Source organism: Amia ocellicauda, chromosome 3 (genome assembly GCF_036373705.1).
Source record: "Amia ocellicauda isolate fAmiCal2 chromosome 3, fAmiCal2.hap1, whole genome shotgun sequence".
Lineage (NCBI taxonomy): Eukaryota > Metazoa > Chordata > Actinopteri > Amiiformes > Amiidae > Amia > Amia ocellicauda.
In genome coordinates, this window is record NC_089852.1 from 20,805,920 (window position 1) to 20,827,384 (window position 21,465).

General features: G+C 40.7%; 1 protein-coding gene and 1 long non-coding RNA gene across 6 annotated transcripts in view; one reads left to right on the forward strand and one right to left on the reverse strand.

The window, feature by feature from the left end:
- LOC136740259 (signal transducer and activator of transcription 5B) overlaps positions 1–9,544 on the reverse strand; it is a 112,797-nt gene extending 103,253 nt beyond the window's left edge. For all 4 annotated transcript variants that reach the window (XM_066698427.1, XM_066698429.1, XM_066698425.1 and 1 more), the window contains exon 1: positions 9,393–9,544. The gene's annotated coding sequence lies outside the window, so the exon portion shown is untranslated. The remainder of the gene's footprint in view (positions 1–9,392) is intronic.
- A 65-nt stretch (positions 9,545–9,609) lies between these two features.
- Positions 9,610–15,422, forward strand: LOC136740342 (uncharacterized). 2 transcript variants are annotated; one of them, XR_010813189.1, is made up of 3 exons: positions 9,610–10,018; positions 11,551–11,662; positions 15,103–15,422. It is a non-coding gene; the product is annotated as an uncharacterized LOC136740342 (long non-coding RNA). The 2 variants fall into 2 exon arrangements; XR_010813183.1 differs by lacking the exon at positions 9,610–10,018 and adding an exon at positions 10,027–10,340.
- The last annotated feature ends 6,043 nt before the right edge of the window (positions 15,423–21,465 follow it).

The window sequence follows — 21,465 nt, forward strand, 5'->3', positions numbered from 1 at the left end:
GCAGCACTGCGGCCTGTTCACTTTCCACACCTTCCCCAGCCTGTGCTTGGCTTCAAGCATGTTATCACCTTCAACATCACATCCACAGACTTCAATTTATGTTACACTCATTCACCCGTTTGGTAAGTTAATCTGTTGTGGACTCTCCTTCAGACACTTCTTGAAAGTACTGACTTCAATTCAACCACATCCTTTTTGCTTGATACACACCCCTACGAATCCTTGTGCACAGAATTTTTATATTACTATAAAATTATAATTATAGATTATTATATGGTTTTCCATACCAGGTTAAATTAGTTTTATTCAGGGCTCTGTATATTGGAAATAATAATAATAATAATAATAATAATAATAATACATTTCACATTTTACTTCACTTTACAGGTCATCACTCTGTGACTGACTCCACACCAAAACAAAGAACAACAAGAGGGCTGAGCTGCAGGAAGGGGTTCAACAGGTGACCAGTAACTATACTAAGATTTACTAAGTGAAGACTTAAGGGAGAAAAGCGGGGGGTTGAAACTAGTAATTGATAATAACAGAATCATTTTATTAACAATGACAGAAATGGAATGTATCCATTGACCAAGGTGAAAATGGCCAGGGCGGGGTGTCTACAGAAGGGAGTTTGAAGAAGACTGGCCAGCACCTAACATGGGCTCTTACTATCGCACTGAGCAAGGGAGCACTCAGGCACAGCTCTGCCAAACCCCGGGGTTAGCGACAGTGCATTACCTGTCCAAACCTGTATGTCTGACACAGATCAGGCACAAACCAGTTCCCTCTTGGTCAGTTTACATCCCCTCTTCAGCACTCAAATGAAAGGTCAAACTATTCAGGAAGAGTAAACAGACATTAGGCAAAAACAAACATGGCATATTTTTTTCCTTTTTAAAACCAAATCAGTGTTATTTACTAGAGTAATTTTAAGATGGCAGATTTTCAGTTTAATGCCTTTTATGGTTTGTTTGCCTTTCTTGGTAAGCATTGTATTTTCCCATTAGAATATCCATGTTGGAATATAGCTGGATAGGATGAGGATTCGATTATGGAATACACAACCCCAATCCTCAAATTTCTAGTAGCTTAGAAATACTTTTCTAGTGAATTAAGAGGAGGTCTATAGTTTTAATTATTATATAGCTTATAGTTATCACGTATAAAAATGACACACAAATATTACATAGAAATCACCGTGAGCCCACAGTAAGATATGTATTAATCCTCTCAATAATGACATACAGTGCTGTGCAAAAGTCAAAAACATTCAGGAGTTACAACTTATGAGCATTACTAATTTACTCAATTGTTACTCCACTTGCATTGTCTATTACTGTATTAAGTTTGACTGTGACCAAGCAGGAAATAACATTGAGTGAAATAGCTCATATCACTCTAGAAGTAGCAGGAGCCTCTCATGTCAATGCATTGACTTTCTGTTTCTCCAAGGTGTTTTTGCATTTAACATTCACTTGTAGTTCCCTTACATACCACGACAGAAGATTGCCTAAAATGTTTGCACAGCAATGTAGCTCTGATGTTGCTGCAGTGGGACAATGACTGTGTGTGCAGTTGAGCCCCCCGCCCTCCGGCCCTCTGATTGCTTTACTAATCTGTACATTAGTGAGGTACAACTGCTCTCTCATTTCAATGTTGCAAAAATCTTTCATGGACTTCATGGACCTTGTTTGCATCAGGACCAAATCAATTTGTTTCTGCTGCAAATCAACATTGATAAAACAAGAAAGATGAAATCTACTTTTGAGCCCATGCATGTGTTTAACCAACTGCATTATTTTCCCCCATTTACCAGCCATGCTGTACCAGTAATCCATACAATGCAATATCACCCCCTGCCCCTTACCCCTCCCTGTTCTTTTATAGCCTCAAATAATCAATGTATCAGCCTCTTTCTTGAACAATATAAATCACCCCAGCTTTAGGAAACAACCCCCAACAACAAACCACATTAAAAGAGCTGAACACAACACGCACAGTAGGAATTTCCACCAGACGCAAGAGATGTAGTAAGAGTAATGGAGAAACATGCTGATGAGGTGAAGAATCAACACTGATGACTGATGTGGGGCTGAGCTATTGCGTCTGGTAATTCCTAATGTGGGCGACAGAGAGGACACCGCCGCTGCAGTGAGGTAGGCAGTTCTAAGTTGTCTCAATATTTTACATGGCAGCTGCATGCTTTCTTTCGGGTTATCTTGTGGTGACAAAGCACCCTAACTTGTCTTTGATCTTCCATTCCTAATGCTATTACAGGGGTCACCAACCCTAGTCCTGGAGAGCTCCAATCCAATTCGTTTTATAGGTCACCTTAAATGACTTTTTTCTCAGTCTCTCTCTCTCTCTAAAGTCTGATGACACACTTTAATCGTTGATCAGTTAAGCAAGCTCAATAATTGAAATCTTGCTCCCCATTGGGCTCTAGGGTATGCAGGTGTTTGTTCCAAATGACCTCTGAATTGTGGAATGTACCCATTTCATTGACCATCAACATTTTAAGTCTTTGTTAATGGACAATTTACAGATGGCCTAGAAAACCTGTTGGATTGAGTCTCTGGAGGCCTCCCCGTTCTGTGTCATACTGTGGAAAGGAATGGATGACAGATGTGTAAATAAAACACCTACACCGTACACTTTCGACAGCCATGTGCAGCTTGCTAAAAAATATGACAGTGGGATTGGTGATATCTGAAAAATGCAGCTGGGTTACCGAAAAATGCTAATTCTTTGTATTGTAATTAGTGGTCGATACAGCAAAAGCTTGGTTAATGGGCTGGCTGGCCCCGAATGTAGACGTTTCTCCGTTCCATTCCCACGGTTGGTAAGACAAAACCCCCGCCTTAACACTGAAGCAGGAAGCAGCACCGACATACACTTTTTTTTTTTTTTTAGTGGGGGGAGGCAGTGTGCTGCAAATGTGAGGATTTTTCCATTCGTTAAGAGATTGCAGGGATCGCCTTGGTTAATGCGAGCTGACAGGTCCATTTGCGGAAGTGATTGAGCGGCGCTTTGCTTCCCCTAGACTGCAGCAGGCTTTCTCCACTCTGGGGCTAGGCAGCCTTTGAAGTCCAAGGCAGTTTCACGGTGACCGATGTGACACTCAGCGACTCAAGATGACAAACGTTAAAGCAGCAGCAAGATCATTTTTCTTTTAGTCTGATGACCAGCTTCATTGCTCTTGAACTGTTGCTAGGGCTCTGTAGTGTCAATCACCACAAAACTGCCCTGCAGGGTTGTGAAGCAGTCAGCACCTAATTTACTGACAAAATACTCACACAATCTGTGCTCTACAGTACTATTCTTTGTGAAGCAACTAAAAGAGACATTATTATTTTATTTTTTTAAGAAAACATTTTTAAGAACAGAGCTTGTTGGCATGAGGGAATCGGACTGTCAAACACGGCTCTTCAGCGGGATAAGGAGCTAGCCTACAACACAAATAACAAGCACGCATCCAGGAGTATAAAAAGCCCACCTAGTGAGCATCAGTGCCTGCTTGACCACACTGATAGCCCGCCTGACCATATGCTTCGACGAGCAAGCAACACGGCCCCAAAGCAGGACATACGCTGTTCTGCATACAGCACACAGAACACTAACAGTCCAGTCATTCTACCTCTCCAAATAGCAATTGACAGTGAAGATATTCTATGCATCAGAGCTGCTGTTGGAAGCCATTGTGTATGTCTGTCCATTTCCCCTGGCAAACACAGTGCTGGGATAATAAATTACTCTTTTTCCGTTTTGAAGGTTGCCGAAGCCTTTAAGGCCAAGGTTTGAGGGTTTCTACCGAGATGAATAACGCTTTCAAAGTGTTTATTCAGCAGAGGTGGGGGAGTGAATGTGGCACAGGGTCAAGGGTGCCACATAAGCCAGAACATCTTCAAACTTGTGTAAACTTATGTGAGCACAATTCAAAAACATAGCACAGCATTTTCTATTGCACTCTTCTGAAACATGACGGCGGGAGGTGGTCTGTGAATCTGAGCAGACTGACTCAAAAGACACCCAGGATGCAATCACTGATATGTTGTCAAAACATGTGTGTTGTAAACTTTACACTTTGTTGTTGTTCCAGACAAAGAGACGACCCTGCCTCAGTGCGTGGGACAGGACACTTTCAAAGAAATCCCTTTCCACGTCTGAATGGGATTTTTAGCGGCTCATTTTCACAGTGAAGCCAATATTTGTTCAATCCCCATTGTGTACCCATTGCATTTACCCAGTGTAAAAAAATCATTTCTTTCATAAAAAGGAGAAGAAGAAAAAAGCATCAGAGGAAAAAGGGTCAGAGTCCTCTTTATTTGCATCGCCCTCAGCTCTCAGTTCGTGCCTTTGTCTGTGCATTATCAATGTGACAATGGACTGGCTATGGGTGTTTGATCACGGATTTAGACGTGATGAAATATTTCCTCACTTACAGAATGCCTTGTGTAAACAAGCCTAAAGAAGAACAAAGGTCAAACTGGAGAGCGTCAAACTGTGTTTAACCTTGAGAGCCACTGGATCAACGGTGTGGTGTGACCTGGGTTCTTTGCTGCCAGTTCAACGGCACAATAATGTCTATACTCCCTACGATCCACCTCTGGGATCACCTCATTGTTCAGCAATGTCCCTAACACACTGTGGAAAAAAAGGCAAACCAGTTATCATTTTGGGCAAAGGAAGTTAGAAGTGATCTATTCTGGGGAGTAGAAGAAGTACATGTTAGTCCTCTGAATCTTAGTTTTAGTTTTTTTAACTTTCGACCTGCATATGTAACAGACAAAGAGCTCTGGGCTAAGTGAAAGAATAAATATGAAAATGTAATGAGCATGTCACAGAGGTCTGCTATGTCTTATGTTTACACATATAGCCACTGAGTCCCAGGTCAGGCATGGTTATACAGGTCCACTGCTTAGCGTCTTTAGCGTTTCGCAGCTTTCTATTGTGATGTGTAAGGAAACTGAAACTTCATGTTAAATGAAAAAACATCTTTAAGAAACAGAAAGTATTTTACAAATAAGACAGCAGTTTGGATTAAAATGTGTATGCTGTAGTCACTATACCATCCAATTTTCAGGAACTGTCCATACCCACATGAAGATGTGCACTTTTAGACTTGAATAGATCCTCCTCTATGCTTAACTGTTGACTCCAAGCTCAGACCAACCATCTTCAATTGGCTGTGTACTATGGATGGCTGAACAGTGACACCAGAGACCCCTGGCTAGCTCTAGAATTGTGCAAGCTATTTCGCTCAATGTTTTTTTGAGTGATTTGAGTTATAATCACAGTCAGACTTATTACAGTAGTAGACCACAAATGGAGTAATGATTGAGTAAATTGATAATACTCATAATATCCATATGTTCTAACTTAAATATGTCTATTACTTTTGCACAGCTCTGTATCTCAAAAGACACTGTCAATGGATTATGAGGCTAGGGGTCCTCTTCCATTTGAAGGAAGTAATCAGATCAATAAAGTAATTGAGGGCTCCAATGGCGCTCCAGGGGCCCTCTGTGCAATGTACACTAGTTTTTACGATCAACTAATACTGACTCAGTGAAACCCAGGAATTTATACAGTCTTCAAGAACCTATCTGGTTTATTCAGCATTTAACCAGAGCAACAGGCATGGCACAAGGCCTTTAGCACCGTTAAGGAGACAATCACATGCATTATAAATTGTAGCCAGTAAAGTACACACATAAAGCAGCCAAATACACTTTTGCAAAACAGTGATGCTATTGCAGTGTTGCAGATGGTGGATTAAACTATGCATTTTATATATATGAAATTGAAAGTATTTTTCCTTCATGATTATTATTTTATTACTTTTGTATTTGTTAGATTAAACTTACGCTTAAGAGGAGGGATGACTAACTTAATGGGGAGTCACATCAAACCCAGCATCACACAGATCTCACTCGGGGCTTAAAGAATCATATTTTAAAGTCACATTAAAATAAGAAATACCCAGCCAGCCTACTCAAAATACAGACATCATGCAGACTGAAATTTGCTGTGTTTTTCAACACTAAGACATAATCATCCTCGTAAATCACCCTCTTCCAATCACAAGCATCTTTAAAAAGCATGTAAAACCTAGTGCGATAAGGGGTTGAATCTCAAAGTACAACCTTTCTACAATATTGACAAAAGTCATTAAAGATACAGTCATGGAATGGTCGACATTTGAACTGAGAATGCTACACAACCCTGAAACCTTTGTTTCTAAAAGTCAAAAGTGTGGCGCAACAGCAGACATGCTGTATCAGCAAAATCATGTAATTGTTTTTCTTTTTATTTGTCTGCCATTTCAGAATTTCCACATGTCTCTTTAGGTTTGTTTGGTCACCGGGTCTCTGGTTACCCTGACAAAGAGCTTCAACACAAACAAGTTCTACTAGTAGAATAAGGAGCTTGTCAGGAGTGGGTGTTCTGATCAGCAATGTTCACCATAGGCAGCTGCAACGGCACTGCCGTCAAGAAACCAGAAGGAGGACATGAAAGCACCTGAAAGTATAGAAATTCCTATGAACTGCAAAAGGATGCACTTCAACAGATATCAAGGATTTAACCTGCACATAACTAGGTGAATAAAGTCATCCTGAAAGTGCTGGATACATCACATGATATTGCTTAGCGGAAATGCAGTCCATTCTCTTTCTTTTTTTGTCTTTTTTTTTTGTCTTACATCCAAGAAAATCAGAATCTAGTGATAGTTCAATCTTCTGCAGTTCAGAGGTGTCCCATTGGATTATTGAGTTGTGGAGACAAATAGTGTGATGGGGGTCAGCCTTTTTTGAAAGAACACATGAAAACTGACATGGCCCTCTTCTCGTTAGTAAGCTTCTGGCTGCCCAGCCGGCAGGCTCCAATTCAGATTGTGATAAAGGTGAAGCAGACAATCGATGTATTCATTGTTATTTTGAGCTCAGTGCCTATGCAAATTTGCATGCAATAATGTATCACACTGCAAATGCTCAGCACCTGGAACTGGTCTGCACCTCATAAAATCACACATGAAACTAACTGCTATGAAAATTGAAGTCTTATCAACAACAAACAAGCCTTATAGGTTCACTGCTTCACCGAGTTCTTCCAGTGATGGAGAAAGTCTCCCGTGTGATCATCATTCACAACAGACAAGTCACAATAACACCGAAAAAGCTGCTTTCCATGCACAGGGTTATCAGATTTGAACTTAATTAAAAACAAAGGAAATGATGAACCAGGTGAACCCTGTGAACTGTCTAAATCTGCCCTGCTTATTGATTTCCCTGTGATCTGTAGTGCAGGGCCTCAAACCATGATGCAGATCAGTGGGGAGAGTAGAGACATTTGTAGATGTTCTGTCAAAGCCGTGGCCAATGTGGCGTGTGGTGCTCAGGGCAACTAAAGTGCTGTTGAAACACAACCAACCATCCAGTCACTCAGGAATCTGGCTTCCAATGAATACTATAATGTATTTGCATTCCTTAACTGTAGCAGAGCAAAGGTTGAGGGGATGCTGTCCATGCAACTTAATCCAGGGAGATGTGGGCTCTAGGTTGTTCTCTCAGTGATGACAGTGCAATCTGGAAAGCAATTCAGTACAAACCCCAACATATTTGAGCAAGAACAGCAATACTGATCTCCATGTACTCAAAGGAGTAAGGGTCACTGCTCCTAAAATACCCTTCAGCCCATTCCAATTAAAGTCATTATTTTGAAGTACGAAAGCTGTCATTATTTTTTACCCCAGGCTAAATAACACAACCACTGCCCGAAAAACCAGGAAGGATGACGATAATATACGAGCATCCTCCCAAACGAACGTTTAAGCCACCCACTTCTTTTCACACTGTAAGATTCTGAGCACCGATAGGAGGTGTACTGTGAGGAGAGCACAAGCTTGCAAGGCACCCACCCCCTCCCTGCCTCCCTGCCTCAGGTCTGTCCGAGGAAGTCAGCCCACTCAAATCCTAGTGTTTGGTCAACTGTCAAAACCTGACAGCTCCTGCAAGGGGCCCAGCCCAGACTCACACACATCCGGCACTCCAAGCAAAGTCTTTTGCTGAAAGACTCACTCAAAACTCAAAATAAAACATACAGACAAATAAATAAATCAGGGATGTCAATGTATTCTCCAAGAGTGATTAATAACTTCCTCAGAAACCAGAGAACCACCAGTTCCAGGTCTGGGTTGCTCTGTAGTAAGTGCTGTATCAGGCGAAACACAAAAGCCACTGCACTGCTGCTCACTGTGCTCAGAAAGGATCCTTGTTCAAGAGCTGAGGCGAGTCCTGGGCTGGAAGTGAACCTGTGCCACAGCTCAGGGTGACCTCACAATGGGGAGGTGCCACACGGGTTAGCGGTCCCCTCTGGTCCACATAAGTGAGGGACAGGTTGGGGGTCTCCATAACCTTGACATCCATGTGCTTTTTACAATTTCTCATTTCCAGTTCAAATATATTACTGTGAGACATCAATGTAATCAATGTGTAAAGTACAATAAATATGGTTACTGTTGTTTAATGTATATATATATTCCAAATTAAATTCTACACTCCATACTAGAACATGCAGTGTGTATGTATGTGTATATTAAACAAGGCGTAAAGCTTTTTTACGTGACAATGTATCAATGCTAAGAAGTATTGCCTTATTATGTTCATAGTTTTGATTACACTACTGCTACTTTTGTCATTACCGTTATTGTTATTTTTATTGACTATTATACAGCGTAATCCTTCAACAAACAGCTTAACGCCCATGCACTCCTCACAAAATACACAAACACGGTTTAGAAACCTTCGCGTCTAATTCCTGCTCAATAATGATATCGGCGCCGCAGCAGCAGTATCTCGAGTCGACATTCATGACAGCCAGCGGATCACAAAGTGAAAGTTTTTTTCCGAAAGCACGACAATTTTCTTCATTAGAGCGGATTCACAGAAACCACGACTATTTGAAAAGAGTAATGAACGCGGTTTTATTTCTTTTTTTGCAGTCATCACAATTCATTTGAAGATCCAAACCCCACACCCGGAGAAGGAAAATATAATATTATCTAACATAACAAGCGCTGAGCACAAGAGACCGTTGCATCCCAGCGCATTGAAATGTCACCGAGCTGGCTTCTTTACAAACATACATTTTGTAGCTGAAGCCGCCAGTGTCAAAACCTCACATTGTAAAGGTCTGTTCTGCAACACTTTCAAAAAGCTCAACTGGGAAGTTCACCACAGACAAAATGTCAACAACTCCGTCCTCCCAGCAGCGCTAGTGCAGCGAGACACAAGAGTTTGTTTACAGTGCGGTGCGACTCCTCCGCACCGTAACGCGGCACAGCGGCGCTGCTGCAGCCACACCAACAACACATTGAACCGGCCACTCACCTCGGCAGAAAGCTCAAGCACCGTCTTCTTTTCACATAAAACTATATACGAAAGCTCCACTACCGCGATCCAGTAAGATCTCCCCCTGTTTCTCTTTCCTATCAGACTCAGTTACGCAGTTCTCTCTCTCTCTCTCTCTCTCTCTCTCTCTCTCTCTCCAACCGCCCACTTCCGGCCGGGCTGCTCTGACAGGCATGTCGTGTGAGCAGATCTCATGGCCGCTGCAGTTCAGTCGCGGTGTGCTTTGCAACTTACATTTCCAAGCGTGCTGGTTTTCGCTGCATTTCGTACACTCTACGGCATCTGGATCATTGTTATATCTGTGCTCGAATAAACGGCATATTTTAAAATTATTGGGGAATATAGGGCAAGTTTATAAAGCAGTAGCACCCGGGTACATGTATATGTCAACAGCGGTATTAATACACTGATGCGGCTGAACTCAATCCTTTGGTTATTTATTATTCAAGATAGAACGATGCATGTAACAATACATGAGTGCAAGTTTGGGGACTTTATACACTGTGTAAGAGTACACCATAACATTGGAAAAGACTAGAGGAGAAACGTCCCATCTTCTGGGTCTTAACTTTGTGCCGTGGAAACCCCATGAAACGGCATTACAGGTAGGACGCGATTCTGGCCATGTAATTAACTGAAATAGGGTCACGTGGATATGCAGGAAGGTTTTGGGAAAACTTCAACTCTTATCATGAAATCTAAACTCCGCGCAAAAAAACCGAAATCTGATTTCGCGTTGCAGCCTGTAGAGAGCATTGCAGTGCACCGCCGCCACAGCACTGCTCAACGACTGTACTGCCTTCCTGCGCAAATTACAGTAGCCTTACAGCGCACACTACTGCGACCCACACCTCCCGCACAGGTTTACACTGAACATCAAAGGAAACAGTGCTGTGGCAAATTCATAATTAAGACACATTTTGCCAGGTAAAATTCAGCTCGAATTCTACATTAACCAAGAGGGGAAGACTATTTTTGTAATGTTGATTCTTGCCTGTTTTAAATCTATGAATGTTGTACATTTGTTTACATGTGATATTATATTATTGAGGTTTTCAGCTTCTTGTTGAATGTCAGCCTAATCGTAGACTGTTAGTTTAAAATGCATTAAAAATCAAAAACTAAACTTTACCAATGAATAGTCCTAATTTAAGTCACATATAATTACTGTTGAAGCTCATGGAGAGAATTGAACCAATTAAAATAATGACTATGTAAAGTGGAAAATCCAGGCTCAAAGCAGAACACTGTCTAAGAGAGAGGCCTGTCATTCGATAATTTCTGCTTTAAATTTGATCAATGTGGGTGCACAGGCCTCCTATTTTTATTTCATAGTAATGAAAAAAATCACACAAACAAAATAAATAGTATGTAAAAATAAAAGTTTTTTTTCAATGGAGCACATTCATTGCCAGGTTTTTTATGCTATTTCAAGTATGGCATGACCAAGACATAACTCAGCAATTATTAAAACTCAGAGAGCTGTGAAAGTGATTGCATAATCAGGGCAAAGAAACCAGTCAAACCAGTTTGAAAACTAATGGCGAACACTCCAAACTTTAGCATGCTCTTATGTTTTGTAAGTTGCCCTGGATAAGGGTGTCTGCTAATAAAATAATAAAAATGATAATAATAAATAGCAAGTAAATAATGGCACTGATCTGGCATTATGGTACATGTGATTTGAAGTTCAAATAATATCCATATATTCCCAACAAACAAAGATACAGACCTAGACCAAATCAAAATTTACACCTACCCTCAAATTACAAACTTGGAACCTATGGTGTTTTTTTTATAAGTAGTAGAAAGTGGCTTCTGACAATAAATTGAGATGAGATTGGATACAAGGCTGTAATTGTGTGATTGGCAGGAAGGTCAATGTTCTGATTTGGTCAAGGGCAAAGTTTAATGCAAATACTGTCTCTCAAAAAATTGGCCCAGCCACTGAAAAAAAAAAATGCATTGAGTAACTTAAAGCTCAAATGTAAGTGTAAGTTAGAGTTACATAATTAATATACCCAGAGGTACTTCTTAATATACTACATGTATTATTTTGTGTACAATCAGAACAACCCTACAGATTTAAAGAAAATTAAGAATTTACTAATTCATGACATAACATTGTTTCCCTCAGACCCGACTGTGGAAATCTTCACCTTGTACAATGAATGCCTTTCCCCAAAAGCACAGCAGATGGCAGCAGTAGGGTTCGTACGATTCGTACAACAGGGAAAAACACTAACCAGGTAAAGTCTACCATGAATACTTACATGAGAAGAAAAAATATCAGACATGAGATTTCAAGATTATTATTATTATTATTTTTTTAAGTCATTTTATGAATCTGATAATTTTCTACAGTAGCCTTGGTTACAGCTCTTAAATTATGTATCATTTGAAGAATCTGAAACGTGACATCACACAGCTGTAACATTTCTATCTCACACTAACAACTCTTGGTATTCTCATTTAGAATGTGGAGACTGGAGATTGTTTCAAAAACATGGGTCATCATTTCCTGTCTTGTTATATTATAAGCCAAACCTTGAAACATGTCGTTCAACTGCACACACTTTCTCTGGCTTTATGAAAGAGGAACAGATGGGAGCTGGAGGAGATGGACACATCAGTGCTTTCTGCTCGATTAACAAATAAAGCTCTTTGAAGAGATCCTCCATGTAATGTTAGGATATCTGTATTTCATTTTGTCATGTGTACAGCTTTGACTAGTTGTGTTAATAATGAACACATGAACATGACCGTTCAAATATAAATTCACCCATTGTATACCCCATGCACCCAATAGTTCAGTAATAACATAACTTTTGAAATGTTGGCTCTTAACAGAATGCCCTCCCTTTTTGTATTTCGGAAAGTGTATCCCGAATTGGGGTACCCCTTCTGTTTGTCTCCGTACCCTTTTACTGTTTTCAATAAAATGCAGGGCTGCAAGCCATATACACGTGTTTATTTATTTACACAATGTATGTGCTACATATAACATGATGTCATTCCTTTAGACTTTACCAGATACAGCAATGCGATGTCATTTCTAGGTAGCTTCCTTTAACTTTTGATATGATCCAAGCCAACTTATTTTATTTGCACTCTGCACATGTCTTAAACAACCCCATTAGACTTGACTCCAAAACTATAGATTTCCTTTCTGAAAGGGGCTTGTGAGGGTGATCACACCTGGTTATACATAACATTTAATTTCACTATGTAACACAATTTTTGTCCCTGGGTAGTAAGTGTTATTTCCTAATTGCTTAGCCTCAAAAGTATTGAAAATGGCTATTATTCCCCACAAACTTTGCTTTTGTGACCAGGACAGTGATATTTTGAAATGTATCTATTTCCAATGAGAAAACGGGCGAATTTGTGTCTTTTCGTTCATAAAAAGTAAAAAACAACAACATATGAATCCAAATTAACATGTATTTATACTAAATACAAAAATGACTACAAAAGATTTAGAAGTGGGTAGTTTTTCGAGATTTACAATTATACTTTAAATCACTTTCACGAATCAGCCCCCAAATGTAGTTTCCCATCAAGTTCTCGTTATACTGTCCTTGGTAGCGGCATTCAAAGTCCAGTATATCCTGGTGGAAGCGCTAACCTTGCTCCTCCGAGTACGCTCCCATGTTCTCCTTGAATTTATCAAGATGAGCATCAAGGATATGGACTTTGAGGGACATCCTACAGCCCACTGTGCCGTTGTTCTTCACCTGAGTCTCAACCAGCTCCACATAGTTTTCAGCCTTGTGATTGCCCAGGAAGCCCCGAACCACTGCGACAAACCAGTCCCAAGCCGCTTTCTCCTAACTAGTGAACTTCTTGGGGAATTCATTGCACTCCAGGATCTTCTTTATCTGTGGTCCGATGAAGACACCGGCTTTGACCTTTGCCTCAGAGAAGCTTAGGGAAGAAGTCTTGAAGGTACTTGAAGGCTGCCGACTCCTTATTTAGAGCTCTGACAAATTGTTTCATAAGGCCCAATTTGATGTGCAGTGGTGGCATCAGCACCTTCCGGGCGTCCACCAGTGGCTCCCACTTGACATTGTTCCTCCCCACAGAGAACTCAGTCCACTGTGGCCAGTCCCGCCTGTGGTAGTGCACCTTGGTGTCCCTGCTGTCCCAAAGGCAAAGATAGCAGGGAAACTTGGTAAAACTGCCTTGGAGACGCATCAGGATTGCCACCATTTTGAAGTCTCCTATGACCTCTAAGCCATACTCATCATACTTCAAGGCATCCAGCAAGGTCTTGATGCTGTTGTAATCCTCTTTGAGGTGCACAGAGTGATCCAGGGGAAGAGACGGGTACTTGTTACCATTATGGAGCAGCATGGCTTTGAGGCTCCTGGATGAGCTGTCAATGAAGAGGCGCCACTTGTTCTGGTTACAGGCAATTTCCGATTGCCTTGAACAGACTGGTCACATTGTGGCAGAAGCAGAGCCCATCTTGACGGGTGAAGAAGCTGGAAAAAGGTTGGTGATGCTCGTCTTGATAAATTCAAGGAGAACATGGGAGCGTACTCGGAGGAGCAAGGCAAGCGCTTCCACCAGGATATACTGGACTTTGAACGTCGCTACCAAGGACAGTATAACGAGATCATGATGGGAGACTACATTTGGGGGCTGATTCGTGTAATGATTTACAGTATAATTGTAAATCTCGAAAAACTACTCACTTCTAAATCTTTTGTAGTCATTTCTGTATTACTTTAGTATAAATACATGTTAATTTGGATTCATATGTTGTTTTTTTCTGACTTTATGTGAACGAAAAGACACAAATTCGCCTGTTTCCTCATTGGAAATAGGTATATTTCAAAATATCACTGTCCTGGTCACAAAAGCAAAGTTTGTGGGGAATAATAGCCATTTTCTATATTTTTGAGGCTAAGCAATTAGGAAATAACACTTACTACCCAGGAACCAAACAAAAAACAAAAAATTGTTACACAGTGTTTTCTGTTCATGGTTCTTTGTCATTGTACATAGATTTTGCAGAGCCTATCCTTACCTTTCTTGGGATGTTGAATTCAGGCACTTGATTTTATCTTAAAATATGGTTCTGTCAATTCACAATTTGTTTCCAAGGTAACCGGTTTTGCTCATCACTCCATCTATGATGGTTTGCACTGGCAAACCATCCAGACTAATGTCACTGATTACTTGATTATGTGCAGTTTTTCTAGCATAGTACACACAAGGTCCCATAGATATCAGTACATAGAGCGTTCCCCTGTATTGTGTAATATGAATATTTCTGTTTTGCCAAGGATTTGAGATCCACTTTAAGCATTAAATGAACTCTGTAACACCTTGAGGGGTTGCCAAAGTGCTGGGCTCTGAAATAGGTGGGCCTTAGGGAAACAGACACATGAAGGCAGGGATATCAGGCAAATGGAGGTGCTTCTATTACACTTACAAAGCCCCTGACCCTATTTTGATAGACATCATCTAGCGGTTTCTTAATGGAGCCCAAGGAAACAACCTCAGAAATGTGCCTGGCCAGCTTATTCCAGATAGCCAAAAGCCTTGTGTATAAGGAAGCCTCCTAGGTTTTGTCTTACATTCACAGTGTCTTCGTTTCTATTCATGTTAGTAATAATAAGATGTCTTCAATAATAAGAAAAATAAAAACTTCTGCATCAACTTTGTCAATACCTTGCAGGATTTTTAATACTTTGGATCAAGTCTCCTAATCACCTCTGTTATGGACCAAAAAGATGCAGATAATCGCTAGACCATCAACTCACTAGACTGGATTCGCAAAAGATTAAGAAGACAAGATAAAGCTGACAAGGTGAAATCTTGTTTACAGAAGCAAGCTGAACTGGGATAGAAGAAGACAGCAGCTGGTGACAGAATCACTGGTGGGCCAAAGATGACAAGGACCTGAATACATCTGCATTATAAAGATTGTGCTTCTACTCTCTGTGTTGTTATGATTCCCAAGATACACGCCAAAAATTAAAGTTCAAGGACATCCAACTCTAGTAAAGGTCGAGTTTCTGACAATTCCCCACTCCCTAGCTTTCTAGGAATTGCCCTGCTTTTAATGTTGCTCAGCGTGTCTGACCAACATGAGAAACAGTTTAGGCAGTCAGCTGCTCTGAGGCACAGTTCAGTGCTTCAGAAAGTTGTAGAACTGGATTGATGCCAACAAAATAAAAAGACACTGAAAGACACATTGCAATGGCATCTGAAACTGAAACTAGCTGTTAATGATTGTACATAGAGGATCTCACTGCAAGGTACACAGCAGGGCAAGGCCATATGGGACAAGGGAAGCTGGTGTATCAACAAGTTCTAAAAGGCACATGTGATCAATAAGAAACATTATAAACCCAAATAAGCCATTCAGCCAATCTTGCTTGTTTGCTTTTGAGCAAATCGACTCATTGTCTTATTTAACAGGTGGACAGTACCTGTGTGATTAAGCATTTAAGTTGTATATAAAATATTAGGATGTGTTCATTTTAAATGGAAAGAATTGTATACAAATTTAACACAACCTGAAGTGAGCACATATATTTGATGTTATTGCTTTTGTTTGTTAAAAGTAACAGTATTTAGTCTTAATTTTAGACTTGTATTTATGTGCGACTGGAAATGGTGCATTAAAATATACCAGTAAAATTATTTTTCCATTATATTTTTATAATCATTAAGAAATACTGGTACAATACCCAACATATCACCCGACCCAACCAGTAATTGTCTTTCCCAGCATTCCAAGAATTTCCCAGTATTATTATGATTGCCAATGTCTTCTCTGACCACACCCTGTATGGCAATAGGCAGTTTAGACACATTAATTTATACTATTATGTCTCTGAATCTCAGACACCTTTTATTCTAGTTTATTCACTTTTTTAATTATCATTGAAAGCAGTTTACAGTCAATGAAAGCCAATGCAAGTATTACCAGATGTATGAGATGTTTAACAATAGTAGATAAGTAATATCTGTAGAATGTGAATTCTTAGTATTTCAGGAGGGTTTGTGGTGAGGTTCTGCAGAATGTATGAAAGGATTAAATGTGGAGGTCTTAGGATTCCAGAAGAACTTGAGAACTGGACAAAAACCAGGGGAATCAATTCTCCCTAATTTGCTAATTTGGTTTCTAGTAGCCACATGATCCTGGAATTTCCCTCCAGCTGTTTCATGAGGGGATCCAAGTGTCAGCTTCTACTATGTGGCAGGGTAGTTTGTTCCATACTTCCACTTATCTTTGTGTAAACACAAATGTGGCTGTTGTCTTCAGTCCTAAAGACAGCACCTTCATTTCCACAGGTTCTTGATTCTCCTGTCTGAGGATTTTGAGTGGCAAAAAATATATATATAGCAACAATATAAAAACTGGTGTATAGTATTTAAAGGAAATAAATCTTACACTGGAAACATGCAACAGCTGGTGGATACAAATTGAACATGCTTTGAGCGAACATTGGGCAATACTGTCATCAGATAGTTAAATGAGTATGACACACTACAGAATATATAACTAAAGACTGTCCTTCACACTAATGAGATCTACTTAGAAGGGGACTGCCCTTTTCCTTCTGAACCACTCAGACACAGAGCTAAATGTATTTAAGTGTTTTTGTGAAGATGAGTCATAGACATGCACCACTGTTAACCTGCAACCTTACTTTCCTGGATCTTGTAGTCAAAGAAACCTCACATTTGCCCTTTAGTGCTCAATGGTTGGGTGGAGCTCAACAGGAATGATCTGCAATGTAATTCATGATGCAGCTGAAGGCAACTTTAATAAAATAACATCAAATCATATCCTTCCAAGACAAAAAGATTACTGTTCTGCGGTTTGCACAGAAGTATTTAGTCTAGCATAGCAAATAATCTCAGATGCAATAGGTTCACCAGGGGAACAATATAACCGGGCAATAAGTAATCAAGGAATGCAGTACCAATGCGGATAAAACACAGCCCTGTCTACATTAGAACCAATTAACACCACCCCCCACACACACACAGTCAGTACTAAAGCAGACATAGAGAGATAGAGTGACACAGTGTAAGGTGTAGTGCATGGAGGGTTTTACATAAGGAATACATGAATCCCCTCCCCCTCTCCTGGAGTTGTTTTGCCATAACCACGTGCCACTGGCAGGGATTTATCAGACACCTGTCAGCACAGGCATTGAAAGAGACGGTTGAAAGAGATGGTATAAAACACACGCCCGAACCCTAGCTCATTGCACTGTACCTGAGGGGACAGCAGGAGGCTTTTGATGTGTTGGAAAGCAATGAGAGAAAGAAAGAAGAGTTTTCTAGTGATTTCCAGACTACCCCTGACAACGACATTTGCCTTACAATTTGGACTGGCATGCTTAATTTGTACTGGGAGACCGTTTTGTGGCCCAAGACTAGCTAGAGTGTACCTTTAGCAGTATAGTATACACCAGGGCTAGGTTTCCCTTTCTGATTTACAGCCTTTTCAGGCTTTTTCCAGGCTAGTTTCTTTTGTCACACAACCCCTCCCTATTCACAGTGTGTGTTTGTGTGTATATATATATATATATATATATATACGGTTAAGTCCATAAATATTTGGACAGTGACAGAATTGTGTTGGACAGTACATGCTGGTGGTTATGGTGCCCTTCACAAGACCTTCTACACAGTGACGGAGCAATCCCTTACCTCCACAGAGGTGTGTCCCAGTACGTTGGATAATTCATTACATGTTGCATCCTACTGCGATCTAGGCTGAGATCTCCACGTTTCTGTTCAACTAGAGTCACCACATTTATTTTTTTTACATCACAAAAATTGTAATTCCTGGCAATTCAGATGTGACCTACAGTGACTCAAACAGGAAGAGGGTTGATCAAGATAATGTATGTGTCACAGTCTGTGTGTACAGTGTATACAGTATGTGTGTATATATATATATATATATATACACTCACCTAAAGGATTAGGTGAGACAATGACAATGAGACAATTTCTCATTAATGCAATTATCTAACCAACCAATCACATGGCTGTTGCTTCAATGCATTTAGGGGTGTGGTCCTGGTCAAGACAATCTCCTGAACTCCAAACTGAATGTCTGAATGGGAAAGAAAGGTGATTTAAGCAATTTTGAGCGTGGCATGGTTGTTGGTGCCAGACGGGCCGGTCTGAGTATTTCACAATCTGCTCAGTTACTGGGATTTTCACGCACAACCATTTCTAGGGTTTACAAAGAATGGTGTGAAAAGGGAAAAACATCCAGTATGCGGCAGTCCTGTGGGCGAAAATGCCTTGTTGATGCTAGAGGTCAGAGGAGAATGGGCCGACTGATTCAAGCTGATAGAAGAGCAACTTTGACTGAAATAACCACTCGTTACAACCGAGGTATGCAGCAAAGCATTTGTGAAGCCACAACACGTACAACCTTGAGGCGGATGGGCTACAACAGCAGACGGCCCCACCGGGTACCACTCATCTCCACTACAAATAGGAAAAAGAGGCTACAATTTGCACAAGCTCACCAAAATTGGACAGTTGAAGACTGGAAAAATGTTGCCTGGTCTGATGAGTCTTGATTTCTGTTGAGACATTCAGATGGTAGAGTCAGAATTTGGCGTAAACAGAATGAGAACATGGATCCATCATGCCTTGTTACCACTGTGCAGGCTGGTGGTGGTGGTGTAATGGTGTGGGGGATGTTTTCTTGGCACACTTTAGGCCCCTTAGTGCCAATTGGGCATCGTTTAAATGCCACGGCCTACCTGAGCATTGTTTCTGACCATGTCCATCCCTTTATGACCACCATGTACCCATCCTCTGATGGCTACTTCCAGCAGGATAATGCACCATGTCACAAAGGTCGAATCATTTCAAATTGGTTTCTTGAACATGACAATGAGTTCACTGTACTAAACTGGCCCCCACAGTCACCAGATCTCAACCCAATAGAGCATCTTTGGGATGTGGTGGAACGGGAGCTTCGTGCCCTGGATGTGCATCCCACAAATCTCCATCAACTGCAAGATGCTATCCTATCAATATGGGCCAACATTTCTAAAGAATGCTTTCAGCACCTTGTTGAATCAATGCCACGTAGAATTAAGGCAGTTCTGAAGGCGAAAGGGGGTCAAACACAGTATTAGTATGGTGTTCCTAATAATCCTTTAGGTGAGTGTATATATATACAGCTCTGGAAAAAATTAAGAGACCACTTAACATTGATATCACACAGTTAGGTCCATAAATATGTGAAGACTTTCATCTTTAATTTGAGGGTAGTTACGGTGTAGGAATTACACCCATTTCTATATGTGGTCCCCCCAATTTTAGGGGCTCAAAAGTATTTGGACAAACTACCATAATCATGAATTCAATTGTGAGTTTCAATACTTGGTTGCAAATCCTTTGCAGTCAATGACTGCCTTAAGTCTGGAACCCATAGACATCACCAGATGCTGGGTTTCTTCCCTGGTGATGCTCTGCCAGGTCTGTACTGTAGCTGTCTTTAGTTCCTGCTTGTTCTTGGGGCGTTTTGCCTTCAGTTTTACCTTCAGCAAGTGAAATGCTGCTCAATTGGATTCAGGTCAGGTGACTGACTTGGCCATTGCAGTCTCTGTCTTTGGTTGCGATGCTGCAATCTTTGCTTTCGCCTCCAGTTTCTTTGCTTTTTTTTTTTTTTTTGTGTTTACGAGTTTTGGCACTGTTTTGTCGTGAGGGCGGGGCTTAGAGGGAGGCGTAGATCATGGTTCTCCATTGGTCCACTACGTTTGAGTGAGGGTTTATTTTTTTTGTTTACAATATTTTTTATTTTGAATTCGTTACTTATGACTCTAATTTGAACCCATACAAGCCCCTGTTTCTCTAGCAACACAAGAAAATGGTAATTCCCACAGAACACATATGGGATGAACTGGAGGGTCAGGGGAGTGACAAGAGACTATGCTACAGAGAGGAATGACAGTGTTCCTTTGACTATCCATGAAAAGCAATGCAGTAGCCAGTAGGGCCAAAACTGGGACTACACCCTGTTTAACACATACTCAATAGCTGTCTGTTGGTATTTGTCTGCTGTCCCAGATCCTTTTGGATAACATAGTGTGAATGTTATGTGTGACTGGATGAGGCTATGTATAATCCACATAAGGCTGCGTTTCCAAATCGCCTGGTTCCTATTCAGTCAGAACAGTCGTACCGCTGAATCTGCAAAGGCAGTACAAATCTACAACTGTTTTCAAGGGATTAAAGGCAGTCACTCTAAACTGCTGAATTTAACACCAGAGAAACCCCTCTGACACACTCTCACAGTCGCTGCTTCCTTCTGATATCATGCAGCACTGTACTTCCTTTTATCCCCTCTCTGTATCGCACAGAACCACGTACCGAAACATAAGAACGAGAGATCATGCAGGCTCTATTTAACTACTAGGAAGCAGGGATGCTAAGAATAAACTGTTATACTTCCCCATGCATTATAGCAAGTGTTTAAGTAACACATTCAGTTGACATTGGCTTTTCTGTGACAGGATGGACAGTATAGTCACTGCTGTGGTACCAGTTTAGGGAAGTGAATGATAAAAATACCAAAACGCTTTACCAAAAAAAGAGATAGAGAAAATCTTCAGGAAGCAGAAACACTCCCACTCAGTGTGCGGGTTGAGCCCTAGAGTCCAGACAGCGCTGGCTCCAGTCTGGGCTGTGTCATCGCCCACTGTGACTGGGATTCCCCATGGGGAATCGGGTTCTGCTGTTTGGTTGTGGCCCACATTCCTTCTGCTTTAAGCACACGAGTCATTGTGATGGGGAGTTGAAATAGTAATTGGAAAATGTATTGTAAATACTGGTAGACTATCCCGATCTTTCTTTTCCTTTTCCTTCTACTGTGTCAAAGACTCGGTTGACAGTGTGGAAAATAATGCGATGTACTGTAACAAAAGTCGCAAAGAAAGTCATAAGAAATGTAATTATATATATATATATATATATATATATATATATATATATATATATATACACACACACACACACACACACACACATACACACACACAATACT